General features: G+C 48.1%; 1 pseudogene; it reads right to left on the reverse strand.

Annotated features, from left to right (window-relative positions):
• LOC134463433 (kelch-like protein 38) overlaps positions 1 to 15866 on the reverse strand; it is a 24268-nt pseudogene extending 8402 nt beyond the window's left edge.
• Positions 15867 to 16288: the final 422 nt, after the last annotated feature.

A 16288-nucleotide genomic window follows, 5' to 3' on the forward strand; every position in this document is an offset into this window, starting at 1 on the left:
ACACACAGACACACGCACACACACACACACACGCACACACGCACACACACACACACGCACACACACACACATAACTGAACATACGCACACACACACACACACACACACACACACACACACACACACACACACACACACACACACACACACAAACACACACGTGGGCACACACACAAGCACTTGCACATGCACACACACAAACACACACACACTCTCTCTTTTTTAGCTCATTCTGTCACATACACAAACACGCGCAGCCGTGTACTCACACACACACACACACACACACACACACACACACACACACACACACACACACACACACACACACACACACACACACACCACACACTCACACACACTCTCTCTCTCTCTCTCCTCTCTCTCTCTGTCTCTCTCTCTCTCTCTCTCTCTCTCTCTCTCTCTCTCTCTCTCTCACTCTCTCTCACACACACACACACACACACACACACACACACACACACACACACACACACACACACACACACACACACACACACACACACACACACACAGAGTTGCCTCTCCCGCTCCTTCCCCCTCTATAGCATATGATTGAGCTCTTAGATGGGTTGGGGGGGGTGGGGGGGTGGGGTTGTGTGTGGCGGGGATGGGCTACTCTGGATATGGTGCGGAAGAAGAGAAGGAGCCTCCTCTTTCCTCCCGCCCGCCCCCACCTCACCCCACCCCCTCTCCCAACTTCCTACATACACCACCACTACCACCTCTAACTCACCCCCCCCATCCCTTAAAGGTGAATGGAGTATAAAAAATGTGATGTCTGTTGGCTTTGAGATAGAAATTGCCTGCCTGGGCTCACTCACTACGCTCTGCTCTGCCCTGCCCGTGCCAGTGTGATGCACATATTTCATCAGACCAGCTTGGCTTTCACCCCCACCAACCCCCCACATCCTCCCTCTACCTTCCCTCTCCTCCTCCTCCTCTTCCAATCGCTGGGAAATTAATGGGGAGGATTTTCTATGAATGTGAAAGCAGGACGTTCGTTCACTCATTCGCTCAATTTGTGCATCATGGTGGCCACGGGAATAGAGGAATGGATGGATGAATGCATGCCAGTCCAGCGAGCAGGCGGGCATGCAGGCAGGGCTGGCAGGCAGGCAGGCAAGCAGGCAGGCAGGCAGGCAGGCAGGCAGGCAGTCAGGCAGGCAGGCAGACAGGCAGGCAGGCAGGCAGGCAAGCAGGCAGGCAGACATGCATACAGGCAGGCAGGCAAACAGGCAAACAGGCAGGCAGGCAACAGTGCATCCATCGTTTCTTTATGGTGATGGTTATGAATGGTGTGCATATTGTATATTAAGACCCAGTCTCCTATGACACTCTGTGGCATGCTGGGGGCAGATGAATTGTTGGGTGGGTAGGTGGGTGGGTGGTGGTGTTCTGATGGATTTCAGAGAGCACAGATGCTTAGATCAATCTGAGTAATTAATCCCCCCCCCCCTAGATGACAGAGGCCAGGGGTTTTATTAGCTCTGTGCTCTTCACATTGCCGTATTGTCAGATGATACTACTACTAAAGGCAGTGACGTGAATGAATGAATGAATGAATGAATGAATGAATGAATGAATGAATGAATGAATGAATGAATGAATGAATGAATGAATGAATGAATGAATGAATGAATGAATGAATGAATGGATGGATGGATGGATGGATGGATGAATGAATGAAACAGAACAGAGCAAAATGGAATATAATATAATATAATATAATATAATATAATATAATATAATATAATATAATATAATATAATATAATATAATATAATATATTCATATAATATAGTAGAATCAATAGCTCATCAATTCTGCAATGCTGCTTGATCATAAATCCACAGGGCCTACAACCAAGCCACAGTTAAATATAATAAGTAGTTGACAGTATAGTGCACAAACATATTCTTCCTCTGTATGCTATAGCCAACTGAAATAACAGGAAATCCGGCAGGGGTGTGGGGTTGGAAAAACACTTGCTCTCTCCAGCATCTCTGCCCTGCCATTGTCTGCCGGTCACGTACCCTCTAAACCTCCGATCCAGAGTCACATGAGGGTCTGGGGTCGGGGTCTGGACACACGGATTCCGGCTTCTTCTTTTCTAAATATGGACTCAGTTTACATTCTGGAATGGAGTGGAGCATTTCTAGGCCTCAATATTTTCCAACCTGGCCTACATATTACCCCCCCCCCCCACACACACACACACACACAACAGAAGCAGAAGGTGTGTTGGCAGAAATCTGACAGAGACATAAACAATGCTGTAATGGGTCTACTCTACAATACATGACAAACTGTTTTTTTCCCCTCATCTCTGTGTGTTTGTGGTATTAGGCTGCCATCTTGTGGTAGGCTATGTCGATCTCGCTCTACCTCCAACCCCAGTATTTCTCTTCTTGTGTAGCCTATGCCTCTCCCTCATCATTGGTATTAGCAGGCTCTGTTCATGAATAGTTGCCAACGTCCAACAGCATTTGAAATGGATTGGCACAGTTTAGCCTACAGTAGCCTATGCTACTGTTAATGTTTGCGACAGTGGGCATGGCTCATTAGACTATTGATTGTGTTGTGTTGTCTCTTGACAGTGAATGGATGACATGACGTGATTGGTGCTGACACCCCGTGGCTGAGCGCCACTTACCGCATGATTCCACTCGTTTGGCTGCTCATCCTCATCCTCTGCCGGCTAAAAGCTGATGTGACTGCGTCCCCGCGGGCTGGACCAAACCAGCAGCTCTGTAAAAAGTGCCGGCGCACTCATCGAATGTACGCAACGACATGGAAGTAGGCGGTCACTTAAGGTTATTTAACTGTGTGTTTGTTGATGCGCATGACACGCTGGTCTGTTGTGGTGCGAATCATTCAGGCCCTATAGCCCATATCAATCAACATCATAATTACAGCGCAATTAACTGTTCATGTCTAATTATCTTACTAATGTGTGAAAAGTCATCCAAGTTTATTGTGCTTGTCATGGGCTGTCAAATTGAATCCGTGCAATGAAAATCGATGGTTGGATGGCAGGTGTGTTTGACTGCAACCAACGTGGCAGGGTGCCTACCTCCTCCTCTTACATTTGTCTTTTGGGTCTGTAGAGGGCAGAGTCGTCAAGGCCCCTGAGCACAGCTGGCAACCCATTTCTTTTTTTGATGTTTTTTTTTAAGGCCTTTCATGTCTTTATTTGACAGGACAGTGTGAGATGGAAACAGGAAGCGAGTGGGACAGAGAGACGGGGGAGGATCGGGAAATTATCCCGGCCGGACTTGAACTGGGGTCCCTGTGGGCATGCAAGCCCAAATGTGGGGGGCTGAGCTTGCCTGCACCACAGCGCCTCCTGCTGGCAACCCATTTCACCGCAGAGGTAGGCAGGATAGTCCATTACGCTCCAGAATACAATCCTGTGCTAGTTGTCAGAAACAAAAGAATGTAAAAATAGCATGGCTTAAGTGGTTGTGTTTGACCCCTTTGTAAAATGCCTTTCACCCCAACTCATGTCAGCTGAGCTCAACTGCCCTCAGGGCAGGCGAAGGACACGTGTGATGGAGGAGAGGAGGTGGGCGGTAGCCTATGCTTTAGCCCAGTGGTTCTCAACCTTTTTTGAAAAATCGCCCCCTTGACCTTATCATAAGCATCAGAACGCCCACTTGACTTCACCATCAGCCTACCAATTAAATTAAATTGAAATATAAAATAGACAAAAGCCCCCCAATGGGAACTAAGCCCCGCCCCGACTCAGCTCTGCCCTTCTCAATGTCCTCGCAGGGCTCCCCAACGGCCCCTAGGGGGCTGTAGTGCCCCTGTTGAGAAACCTAGCCCCATAGCCCCAGGCTTTAGCCCCATATGCCCTCTGTTGCCCTCATGATTAGCCAATGGTGTTGGAGCTCACCTTTGGTGGGCGGCCGGTGGACACGCGGTGCATGCGGTACGGTGGGTCTAAGTATAGGGGTGTGCGTCACTCGCCGCTCCCTCGCTCGGCAGGGTATGTCCTTTGAAAGTGCTCCGTATTTATAGGCTATCTGTCTGAATAATTTATCTGAAAGTTGAAGTGGCCAGGACCTGGCACTATGGCAGTAGCTGCGGCGGTAGCGGCAGCAGCAACGGCAGCAGCAGCAGCAGCAGCAGCAGCAGCAGCAGCAGCAGCACAGCACAGCACAAAGGCGAGGCAGGCCTGATAGCACTGTAAATTGAGTTATTGGAGCAGAAGCTCTCCACAAAAGAGGGACTGCGCAAGAGAGAGAAGGGGGGGGGGGCACAAGGCACAAAACCTCAATCTCAGGACTGTGTGTCGGTGGCTAAGTGAGACAGAGAGAGAGGGGGGAGGGGGGGACACACAAGGCACAAAACCTCAATCTCTCAATCTCAGGCCTGTCTGTCTGTGGCTAAGTGCTGTCGGGAGATGAAGTTGGGGCCTTTCTTTCCCCTTTCCAGAGAAGCTCATCCCCCGTTCATCCCCCGTAAGTAAGGGGGCTGTAAGAGATCAGCTCCGTGTGCGCTCGAGTGGACTTTGTTTGTTGCGACCTGTCACGTTTCAACGTCCAGTGTCGAGATTTTCTTTTCATGTTCTCTCCCCACCCCCACCCCTTCTTGCCTGCCAGGTTTTTACCGTCCTTACAGGGCAAACGATGTGAGCAGGGTCGGATTAAGATGGCTTGGGGCCCCTATACTACAGTTTGCTGTGGGCCCCCCGGAAGTCAAAATTCGTGACAAATTTACATAGACATTGTCCTAATTACTCGCTAGGAATTAGGGATAACATGTCTACCAACTGCACTTAACATGGCTTGTGATTTTATTCAATATTGCATCCTGTCACAATTCTACATTTTTTTCCACTTTTGGCCGATCTAGGCCCCCCTGGCAGGTGGGGGCCTCCTAGGCTGCAGCCATATCTAGCCTGTGCCTTAATACGGCCCTGGATGTGAGCATGATGAGTGAATGCTGTGTCACCATGTGTCAGAGGTAGTATAGAGTAGACCTGTGGAGATATTGTCAGCATGTCGTCTACTCTACTCAGTACCTTGTCATAGCCATAACATCTTCCTTATACATAACATGTCTGACTGTACAGTGTTGGTTCACTCAGGATCGCTATGGTTCTGTGTGTCTTATGTCTCTTTGCCGCTGCCGGTTTTCTGGTGGGCCTACAGCTCGACACAGCGCGACTCTGCAGCCACTTTTTGATTTAAGATTGAGCTGTGTCGTGCCTATTCGAAAAGCAAAATGTGACGGCCGAGTTGCGCTGTGTCGAGCTGTAGGCCTACCAGAAAAACGGCAGTGGAAAAGAGGCATTAGTGAGAACAGAGAACTCTGAAGAAACATCTGCTCTGCTCTCAAATAAAGCATACTGCTCGTGCCAGACCTCATGTCTTACTATTAATGTGCCAACCAGCTTTACTGTTTAATGCTTTCTTTTTTCCACATCTCTTTCAGTATCTGTTCATCTAGAGCACAACAATACTGTTTTGCTTCCTATCTTAGTGAGTGACAGATAAAACAATGCCAGGGAAGGCAGTCTCATGAAAAGGATTTCTTTTTGCCCATGGATCGCCTTTGATTGTCTGTGCTCTTTGATTGTTTGAGCTAATTCAGCAGCAGTACTCTAGTCTATGTGGTCTTGTCACCCAAGAAATCATTTGGTTCCCTCTGCTCAAGCAGATGGGGCGGGCAGCCCTAATTGTCTCTGAGAACACTGAGCCATTCTCCTGTCCGCTTCCCCTCCAGCCAGGGCTGAACTGGGGGTGAAATAGGGCCCGGGCACTTTTGGCTTAAAGGGGCCCCTCATAATTAGCGGTGCAGAACTGACACCCCGGTGGGCGCCGCACCCTTTTTTTTTACAACTCTGAAAATAGGGGCCCACGAGGATGCGGGACCCACCGGGAAATGCCCGGTAGATGGCAGATGGCCAGTCTAGTCCTGCCCCCAGCCATACGGCAGCAGACAGAGCAGGGCTGTAGTAAGTGGGCCGACACTGCTTAACATGCAATATCTCATCTATGAACAGCAGCAAGCGATGAAACGAAATGGGGCCTCATATTATCAAGGTCACATTATTGGCAATTAAATTCTTTGACTGGGGCGAGGAAGGGGGAGGGGGGTGGGGGGTGGTGGGAGATTAGGGTCAATCAAAAAGTCACAAAATGTCTCATGAATATTCACTCCTCTCCATCCATTGCCCAAACCAACCAACCCCCCTCCTCTGACCCCCAATTCCCCCGACACCACCCCCCCCCCCCCCCCCCCCCCCCCCCCCCCTTACCCAAGATGTGCCTCTGCATCGTCATTCTCATCACACCACATTTCACCAATTATGTAGAATATGCTAATAAGACATCTGTTGCCTGGAGGAGTCACACACACGTCTTCTTCTTCTTTCTTTCTTGTGTGTGTGTGTGTGTGTGTGTGTGTGTGTGTGTGTGTGTGTGTGTGTGTGTGTGTGTGTGTGTGTGTGTGGAGGTCTATGGGTGTGCTCATCTCCGCTCTGCCTGACTCGTTCGCCTCGCATCTCTCTCCCGTGACGTCCCGAGAGGTTGGTGGCAGCGTGATGAACCCGGTCCACATGCATGCCTACTGAAGATGAAAGGACGGCGGCCGCGGCGTGGTCATGCCTCGCAAATGAGGTAGAATGATCCACACTTGCAAGAGGAGAGAAGTGCCGCACACTCCCGAGTGACACAAATAAGTCTTTAATGTGACAACGTTTCGGCCTGTCGGCCTTCCTCAGGTCACGTGTGCACCGACAGGCCGAAACGTTGTCACATTAAAGACTTATTTGTGCCACTCTGAGTGTGCGGCACTTCTCTCCTCTTGCAAGTGTTTTACTGGTTGCCAGCACCTCCTTTTCTGGTGTGCGTTCTTGCACCTCGACTGATTCACACACATGTACCATCATACACAGTAACATCTGCACTGTTAAAGTCTCTCTCCATTTAGAGTTAAATTCAACTTTGAGTGTTCTATTAACACCTAAAGAGTTGTATTAACACTATTTTAGAGCGTATCTGGCCTCACTGTGTTAGTTCAACACTCAAAGAGTTAAAATGTAACACTAAAATCGAGTGGGACCATATGTGCTCAGAACAGTGCTGAATTAACACTGAATGTAACTGTGCAGCGTAGGCTACCAAACGAGATTCTCCTCCGTCCCATCTTCACTAGGTGCTCAGTTTGGTGTAACTATTGAGTATGTCATCTTCCAGTCATTCTGTTCGACATACATGACATGTCCACATGTACACAGACTCTCTCTTTCTCTCTCTAACATGCATGGACACACACATGCGCACACACACACACGGCACACACGGCACACACACACACACACACACACACACACACACACACACACACACACACACACACACACACACACACACACACACACACACACACTGTCTGTCTGTCTGTCTGTCTGTCTGTCTGTCTGTCTCTCTCTCTCTCTCTCTCTCTCTCTCTCTCTCTCTCTCTCTCTGTCCATCCCCCTCTCTCTCCCTCCCTCTCATTCACAAGGCAAACATATTTATTGACTTATTTGTTTGTATACTTTTTAATGCTTTGTACAATGTCAACAAAATAAATAAATCAATCAATCAATCAATCAACCAATAGCCAACATTGACAGTGGAATGAAGAGTCAGTGTGAGAATACTTCTCAAATATTTTACCCACAGATTCAGATATAGCTTCTGAATTGCATCAGTCCTATCAAATTATTCACACATAGAATCTCTACCTCCAGATAGGGTCATAAACTCTGTCTGACAGATGACAACGGGATGGCTGAGAGAGAAAGGTGATAGCAGGTAAGCTTATTCTTGGGGCCATAGCCAAACCACGCCACCTTATAAATCTCAAGTTTCAAAATCTGATGAATCTTTAAATCCCCCTTAAGCCTGATGTGGTAATGTGCTTCTCTGTGTGGAGAAGAAGAAGAAGAAAAAAAACCCATTGGTCCCAGTCGTGCCTCACGGGTAGAAATGATGACAGACTTTATGACAGAGCCAGACGGATCTGTTTGATCTCTCTATTGGGAAAGCAGTGGCGGCAGGGTTGGACTCGGGACGAAATAGTAGCCTGATTCTCATGACTTTCAAATCTCTTCCAGACTTGGTCTGACCAAGAGCATAACAGCTAGCATTCTCAAACGGCATGGTTGACCCACCTCCCTTGGTTTGCTACTGGTCAAGGGCAGAAAAGATTAAAGTTTAAACCAAACATTTCTTAGTCCCAATTAAACCACGTCACTGCCTTGAATGAACACCTCTACCCAGTTGATAGCTTCCCAACAAAGTGGGTGGAGTTCCCCGGCCAGGGGGAACTCGATTGTACCTGAACAAGCTCCTTTCCTGAGCAAGTGTAGCAGAGCCGAAGGTGTTGCGTCACTGCAAGGGCAGAGCCTGGGGTAGAGGAATAGGGTCCAGGCACGTTTGGCTTAAAGGGGGTCCCTCATAACGCAAAACTGACTCACTGGTGGCCCCTGCACCCTCGTGGGCCCCTACTTTCAGAATAGGGGCCCGCTGGGAAATGCCCGCTGTGCCAGATGGCCAGGCCAGCCCTGAGTGGTGGTTTCTAACATGAAATCTTCAAACCTGGTGGACAATCCCCCCCCCAATTAATTCCATGTTTTCATTACATAAAAAAATAAAAATCTAGATTTATTTATAGGGTTGGACATTGCAACAGCAGTTTGAATGTTGCTATGTAATAGTTTTATTAATGTAAGGTGTATCCTAGTATATCGTATATCTATACAGTATATCGTAGGTGTGTATCTTTGCTCTTGGCTAACTGGTGAATGTGATGTGGCTGCACCATTGGCCCCTATATGAGCTGAGTCCCCGCACCAGAGTTGTATAATGTAGAAGTGCTGTTGCAAATGTAATAACATCACCAGAGTAGTAGAGTAGAGTAGAGTATCATTTATTGATCCCGAGGGAAATTAAGGTGTCAAGTAGCATACGTACATCAATACAGAAGAAGACACAAAGACTTCACACAAAACATTGCACACATATATCCACCATACATATATTCACAGGTCAGATCTCTATGAATATATGTATGGTGGATATATGTGGCATGATATTACATGGTTCTAACTTTGTAACATATTACTACAAATGTTGTAATGACATCTGTGAAGAGTACTTCTACTTCTACTTTCTCGAAACCATAGTTGCTAACTACATTAGCTACTTTGTTGTTTGTAATGCAATTTCCCATCAGCAACTACTCAAGTTGCTAACTGGCTAAGAACGACGCTTTCGAGAAACGCACCCCTGGCCACTTGCCGCTGTGGCTGGCTGCGGCCCCCTCCCTGGAGTGGGGCTGGGCCCCGTCATTAGCACCCTCTGTGGGGGGATTCACTGCTCGGTTAGCCAGCGCTGAGAGGGCACCGTGCCGTGCGGACGGCGGAGGTGTAATGCAGACAGGCAGGGAGCACCATGGGATGCAGAGGGCACCGCATGACTCATCTTCACACCTCGCTGCTCATGGGTGAGAGAAGAACAGATGAGGGAGAGAGAGAGAGAGAGAGAGAGAGAGAGAGAGAGAGAGAGAGAGAGAGAGAGAGAGAGAGAGAGAGAGAGAGAGAGAGAAAGAGACAGAGGGTGAAGGATGGAGTGAGAAGGCGATGGAGGGAGTGTGAGAGAGGGAAATCAAGAGAGAGAGAGAGAGAGAGAAGTGGAGGAAGATAGGGATGGTGGGAGTGCGAGAGGACAAGGAGAGAAGGAAAAAGAAAGAAGAAGAAAAATATAGCTGCAAGCAGCAATGCGGGGCTAAGCCGTAAACTTGCACAAGTCGCCATGGCAACAGAAGGAAATGCAGCGGCCCCTTTGGCCCAAATCTCGTCAACGTTGTGTGCATTCCCTGGAGGGTGATCACGTGAACCAAGCTTAAGAGGAATGAAGGCCTACAGGAGGCAAACCAGACAAACCAGAGAAGCCAGTGTGGCTGCAAATTCTTTCAAGCATTCTTTCTAACTCCTGATTTACCTGACCTTTCAAAGAGTTTAGTTACATCATTGTTCCTTTGTATAGCCTCTCAAAGTCTATATGCAAAGCAGTGACGTGCAGTGAAGGGTATGGTAGGGTAGGCAGTAAATATAGAACATATGTGACGGAGGTCATCTTGCACCTGTTCACCCCCCTCGGGGATCGAACGTGCGACCTCGTCAACTACAACGGTTCGGCAATGGGAGACACAGTACGATACCGCTGGGCCAAGAGACTAGTCTCTCGGCCCAACGGCACGAGACTGTATGAGGCTATCGGAGGGAGGTTTACCAACGTTCCACGCCAACTCTGTGCTAGTTAGACTCCGTTACACTCTCCCCCTTAAACCTCACTCCCATCCGGGTCACGGCACCACTGTGACGGAGGTCATCTTGCACCTGTTCACCCCCCTCGGGGATCGAACGTGCGACCTCGTCAACTACAACGGTTCGGCAATGGGAGACACAGTACGATACCGCTGGGCCAAGAGACTAGTCTCTCGGCCCAACGGCACGAGACTGTATGAGGCTATCGGAGGGAGGTTTACCAACGTTCCACGCCAACTCTGTGCTAGTTAGACTCCGTTACATATATATATATATATATATATACATTAACGGTGGGTTAGGTCCTCCCCCAGAAAAAAATGTATTTCTTAGATGCAATTTCCTGCATTTTAACCAAATCTGGAGAGTCACAATCAGCTAAAACTTTTACAAAAGACTAAAAACTTTGAATAAATAGTCCCCTTTCATGCAGATCTGAAATGTAATGTGTGTGTGTGTGTGTGTGTGTGTGTGTGTGTGTGTGTGTGTGTGTGTGTGTGTGTGTGTGTGTGTGTGTGTGTGTGTGTGTGTGTGTGTGTGTGTGTGTGTGTGTGTGTGTGTGTGTGTGTGTGAGAGAGAGAGAGAGAGAGAGAGAGAGAGAGAGAGAGAGGCGCCTTATGCCACAAGGTATGGCTTGGATAGGCAAATAGGCCTATTCACATAAACATGCTGATATGGTCTTTAATGTGCAACAAATTAGTATGTTTCTCTAAATACTGTAAATATAAAGTAGGCTATAAGATGCCATCAGTGCTTAACCACCACAGCTCTAATAACTAAATAAGTAAATAGGCTACACTATTTAGACATTTGGACATTGTCAGTAGACCTAAATCTGAAACAATAAGTGAAAACATAATTTCAATTTCTTGAAAAGGCCAGCTACACTTATTTGTTTTGCCAAATTGCCGAATTAGCTCCAGGACCCATACTTTGTACACCTTTAAGGACCTGTAGGCCTACATTTTACAATAATAATTTAGAAAGCTACAACATCACAACATTTAGGGGGAAAAGCTTTAACTTTTGGCTTTAGCAGTTGATTTTGTTGCTCTTCTGTTTATTCTGTTGCAAATGCCAGGGTGTTTCACATGGATGGAGGGTGGCACAGTGTAGCCTACTTTTGAAGATAAAATGTCTAGTTCACCAACTGTGAATCACACCATAGCATTTGAGGGGAAAACGATTTACATTTAGCAATAAACCAACCTAGGTAACAGCTCCTGCTTCACTGCCGCGTTTTGTGCTGCTAATCAAACACTCACAGACAAGAAGGAAAGTAGGCAAGAGGGCGGGTTGCTTGCAAACATGACCCGTGCATTCCGACAGTATCGAGTAAACCAACGAAACCACCTCTGAGACTCATTATTGTGCGTGATAGTATTCTCAAACACGTCAGCTACGGTTGTGCAAGGTGTTTCAAATTAAGTCAATTTGTGAGTGCGGAAGCACTCCGAGAAACCATCCCCAGTCAATCGTCCTGTTCCACGTTGATCTCGCACACCGCGCACTTCAAAAGAACGCAGCTGCACTTGCTAACAGGCTCCACACAACTCACGCATCGCGTAGTCATCATCATAATAAATTAGGGAAATGAAGTCATGCCGTACGCTCAAAAAACAATCTCGCGTCCATAATAACACACACACAGTCTACTCATGTCCACCACCGCACAACCAATCTTCAATGTCAACACCCTGACAAACAAGTGACAACAAAAGGCACCACGAAAAAACTTGAGCATGTTCATGTTAAAAGGCTACCCACAGCATAATAATTAGATGAATCTTACCTTAAAGCAGAATCACAAGTAGGCTGTGTTTTTCATGCAAGCTAGTTCCATTAAAAACCCGGGGTGGTTGACATGATGAAGACATTTTGTCCCAGTGTATTCAAACTACTTGAAGCTGCTACCCATCTGATGTTGAATATTTCCACAATGCAGCGATTGCAAACGGCTCAGCTGTCTGTCACTTGAACCGTCTTTCTTGCTACTTCTCTGCATTTTTTAAAATAATAAAGACAAAAAGCCAAAGACTGCCATGTTTTCTTTCCGATACGGCTAGAGATTTGAACAAGCCTTGCCTTGCTAATTGTTGCTATCATAGCTGCCTGTAGGCAGAAATTGGCTACTACCTGAATAGTAACAATTTTTCATTTTGGGCGCTGTGATTGGCTCACATACTCCCGCCACAGACCAAAGGCTCTGCTTTTAGTCCCATTGACAAGCTATGTGACAACTTAATACGCATGCGCAAACTTCTACATTGACAGCACTGAAGGCAGGCTAGGCAGAGGACAAGCGAGCCTTACCGGGCAGCTTGGCTGGCATTTGCAGTCTGTCTCTGCTACCAGCCGGGACTGCGCGTTGCCACGGCAACCTGCCCAAGCCTGAGCGATTTGCTTCGTGCGATTACTTAGGTTTTTGATCGTTGTCCTGCGTATACTGTACTTTAAACAGCTCATAATTTAGGCTGAATCAATGTTATTGTTGTGTATGTGAACTCTGAAGAATATTTTTTAAAACACGTGTTAGTTTTTATTTTTAAGACATTTATCCCAGGGTAGGCACTACCCTGACCGCACGTCTCTGATGCAAAGTCTACATGCTACTTCAGAGAGAACAAGACCCCTCCGCTACGCGTCGGGGTCTAAAGATTCTCTCTGTCGTGCTGCTATTCCACGGTAGTGACCTTCTCGCCGAACGTTAACCCTTACATAATTATTCTTATTATTATTATATTACATTGATTGAAGCGATAAAAAAGAATGGCAAGAAAGCTTACCTCCAACAATATAGATCTTGTTGTCAATAGCTGCAGCAGGGGCACACATGTTTTTCACCATCCTTGTGTCGATTTTACACCATAAATTCCTCACCATGTGGTACACCTATACGTTACAAAAACACACACGCACACACACACGCACACGCACATACACACACACACACAAACATGCACACGCGCACACACACAAACATGCACACGCGCGCGCGCACACACACACACACACACACACACACACACACAGATTACACATTTGTCTCTCGTATTGTCTGCTGAGTTTTCTGAGTTGCTTTGTTATGTAAACTGGTACCTATTAGCAGTCACCTGATTATAGAATGTACCCATCATAGAATGTACAGCCATAATTTAAGTAAGGGTTAACGTTCGGCGAGAAGGTCGCTACCGTGGAATAGCAGCACGACAGAGAGAATCTTTAGACCCCGACGCGGAGCGGAGGGGTCTTGTTCTCTCTGAAGTGCTGCTATTCCACAAAGCGACCGACTCGCCGAAAGTTAACCCGCTTATTATATGGATATACTTAAATGATTCACACATGGCGGGGACATTTCTTTATACCTATTTAATGTTAAGATTGTTGCTGCGCAAAACAAAACAGTGCCGTTGTGGAACACCGCTAGGCAACAGTTAGGTAGCCAGGACAACAGGTGTTGTCTATCACAGCAGCTGATTAGAGTGACAAAAGACCGGACCCCCTGCGGAGTGATATGAAACATTCGCTTTAGCCACTGACTTGTATACAAGCCAGTGGCTTTAGCAGTGAACGTCTTATTGCCATTGACAGCGGTAGCCAGGACAACGGGTCCCGTCTATCACAGCAGCTGATTAGAGTCTTGTTGAAAAGTCGCTTTAGCAGTGAAAAGTCTTGTTGCCATTGACAGGGGTCTGTTATAGACCAACCCGTCCGTTATCGAAAAATAACAGACGTCCGAACGTTGGGGAGCCCCGTTGAAATGAATGGAGCGTTCGACAGATGACGTCACAACCATATAATAAATTATTTTATCGCGCCAGTAACACCAGAGAGACTGGATAAGTAATTCTCTTGCTATTTTTGAGTATTCTCTTTCAAAGGCTGCATGATTATTGCAGGTATCACTGTATGGACTTTAGACATCAATTTGAGAATAGGCAGTGACAAAACAAAGAGATGTCTCTAGTTTTCTGAGTTTTTCCAGTTCCGCAACAAGTGCTTCAGTCATCAGTGGAGCATCCGCCATGTTGCTAGCACTTGCTTTATCCTGGCTTGGCGTCGATCCTCCACGAGTGTACCCCATTTTGAGCATAACGTATAACTGTATATTACCGCTATATTCCCATATCTCTCCAAATGTAAGACACGTGAAGGGTTAAGGTACTTCCGTTAAGTTATAAACTGAAAGGTATCGGAGTTCACGATTCTCACGTCTTAACATCACATCACGCAAACCGGAAGTTTTTTTCAAAAGAGATGTTTCTAAATTCAAATACACTTTGACACATTTCATGAATTTTAACAAACATCTACTGTACAATTACTTTCAAATGTGTATACACATTTTTGGGACACTCTGCATGATATAATTGAACTGCCTCAAGTGGTACCTGTACACACAGGGCTAGCCTGAAATAAAATAAAAACTGGGCCGGGCATTTTTAAGCGGAGACCAGTCCCCCCGGCATTGAGAGGGACAATGAAGTATATGAAAGTATGTAAGTCATCTGATATCAGCTATTTTATACTGCAACATCCAAAATGTTTTATTTAAATCTGACTGCCTTGGAGACGCCTGTGTAGTAGCATGAGGACAGACACAGTCGAGGGGAGGTGGGCCAAGTAAAAATCCACAACCGTCCACCGGGCGAATGCCTTGTATGCCCTATGGCCAATCCAGCCATGTACCTGTATCATGCGGACTGGATTCTGCTTGGTGTCCTCCCCTCCGAAGACGTATATCCTCTGGCCGTGGGCAGCCATAGCAGGGTGCAGCACGGGGCAGGGCATGGGCGCCATGGCCTCCCACTGGCTGAACATGGTGTTGAAACGGTGTCTGTCGGGGCGCCGGTGGCGTGTTGGCCTGCAGCGGACACCGCTACCCCCCTCAGTACGTATAGCAGGCCCTGCACACAAGCGCAGGAGGCCCCGTACAGGCGCTGGGGACCTTGGTCAGCCGCTGCCACTGCTCGCTGGACGGGTCGTACAGCAGCGCTTCACGTGATCTCTGCCGGCTGTCCTTGCGCCCGCCCACCAGTACCAAGGCTTCATGGCAGGCCTCTCTGCGCGGGGCGACCCACGCTTCTTCGATCCCGCTGCCCGGGCATGGCGTCGCCATGGCGTCCATAGAGAAGATCAGGCGGCGCGCCGTCTCGATGAGCTCTGCGCAGGCCGGAGAGGCCCGCACCAGTGGTTCGCTGGCCACAAACTGGAAGAGGTAGGTGGGGTGGACGTGGCGGAAACGCAGCCTCCGGAAGAGCTCCTGGAGGGCGCTGCCGCGACCGGGCAGGTCGTGCTGGATCCAGGCCAGCATGGCCTCGAATGCCTGCTCCTCGCCGTCGCACAGCCGGTCGTCGGCCAGGACGTCTGCCAGCTCGGACGGGGACAGCGCGGGGAAGTCATCGGAGGCGCGCAGGGCGGGGAAGCAGCGGGCTGCCACCTCGCAGGCTCGGCACCGCAGGCTGCCGCAGATCAGTATCTCAGCCAGCCGCATCATGCCCAGGCAGTTGTCGGTACATAGGGTACATATGGTTCAGTATGATATCAGTCCACCTGTTGCAGCCAGGAAGGCGGTCCACAAGGTTGAGGAGTCTTGACCAGTCTTCCAAAAGGGCATTGGTGAGGCCAGGTCACACACTGATGTTGGTTCGAGCAGGCCTGGCTCTCAGTCCCTGCTCTAATTCATCCTAAAGGTGATCTGTTTGATTCAGGTTAGGAGTCTGTGCAGCAGGGCTTGGCATTGGCACCTGCCAACAGGCCAAAAGTGTAGGTAAAACCTGGCTATGACTAGAAATAATTTCAGTCTCACTGAGCCAGGCGCGGAGTGGCCATGGGGAGATCGGGGACTTGTCCCGGTGGGCCGCGGCCGCGAAACATATTACAACGGCCGCATTATGTTCTCAGCCGGCCCCAAAGTGTTGAACCACATGATGATCT

This window comes from Engraulis encrasicolus, chromosome 14 (genome assembly GCF_034702125.1).
Source record: "Engraulis encrasicolus isolate BLACKSEA-1 chromosome 14, IST_EnEncr_1.0, whole genome shotgun sequence".
Lineage (NCBI taxonomy): Eukaryota > Metazoa > Chordata > Actinopteri > Clupeiformes > Engraulidae > Engraulis > Engraulis encrasicolus.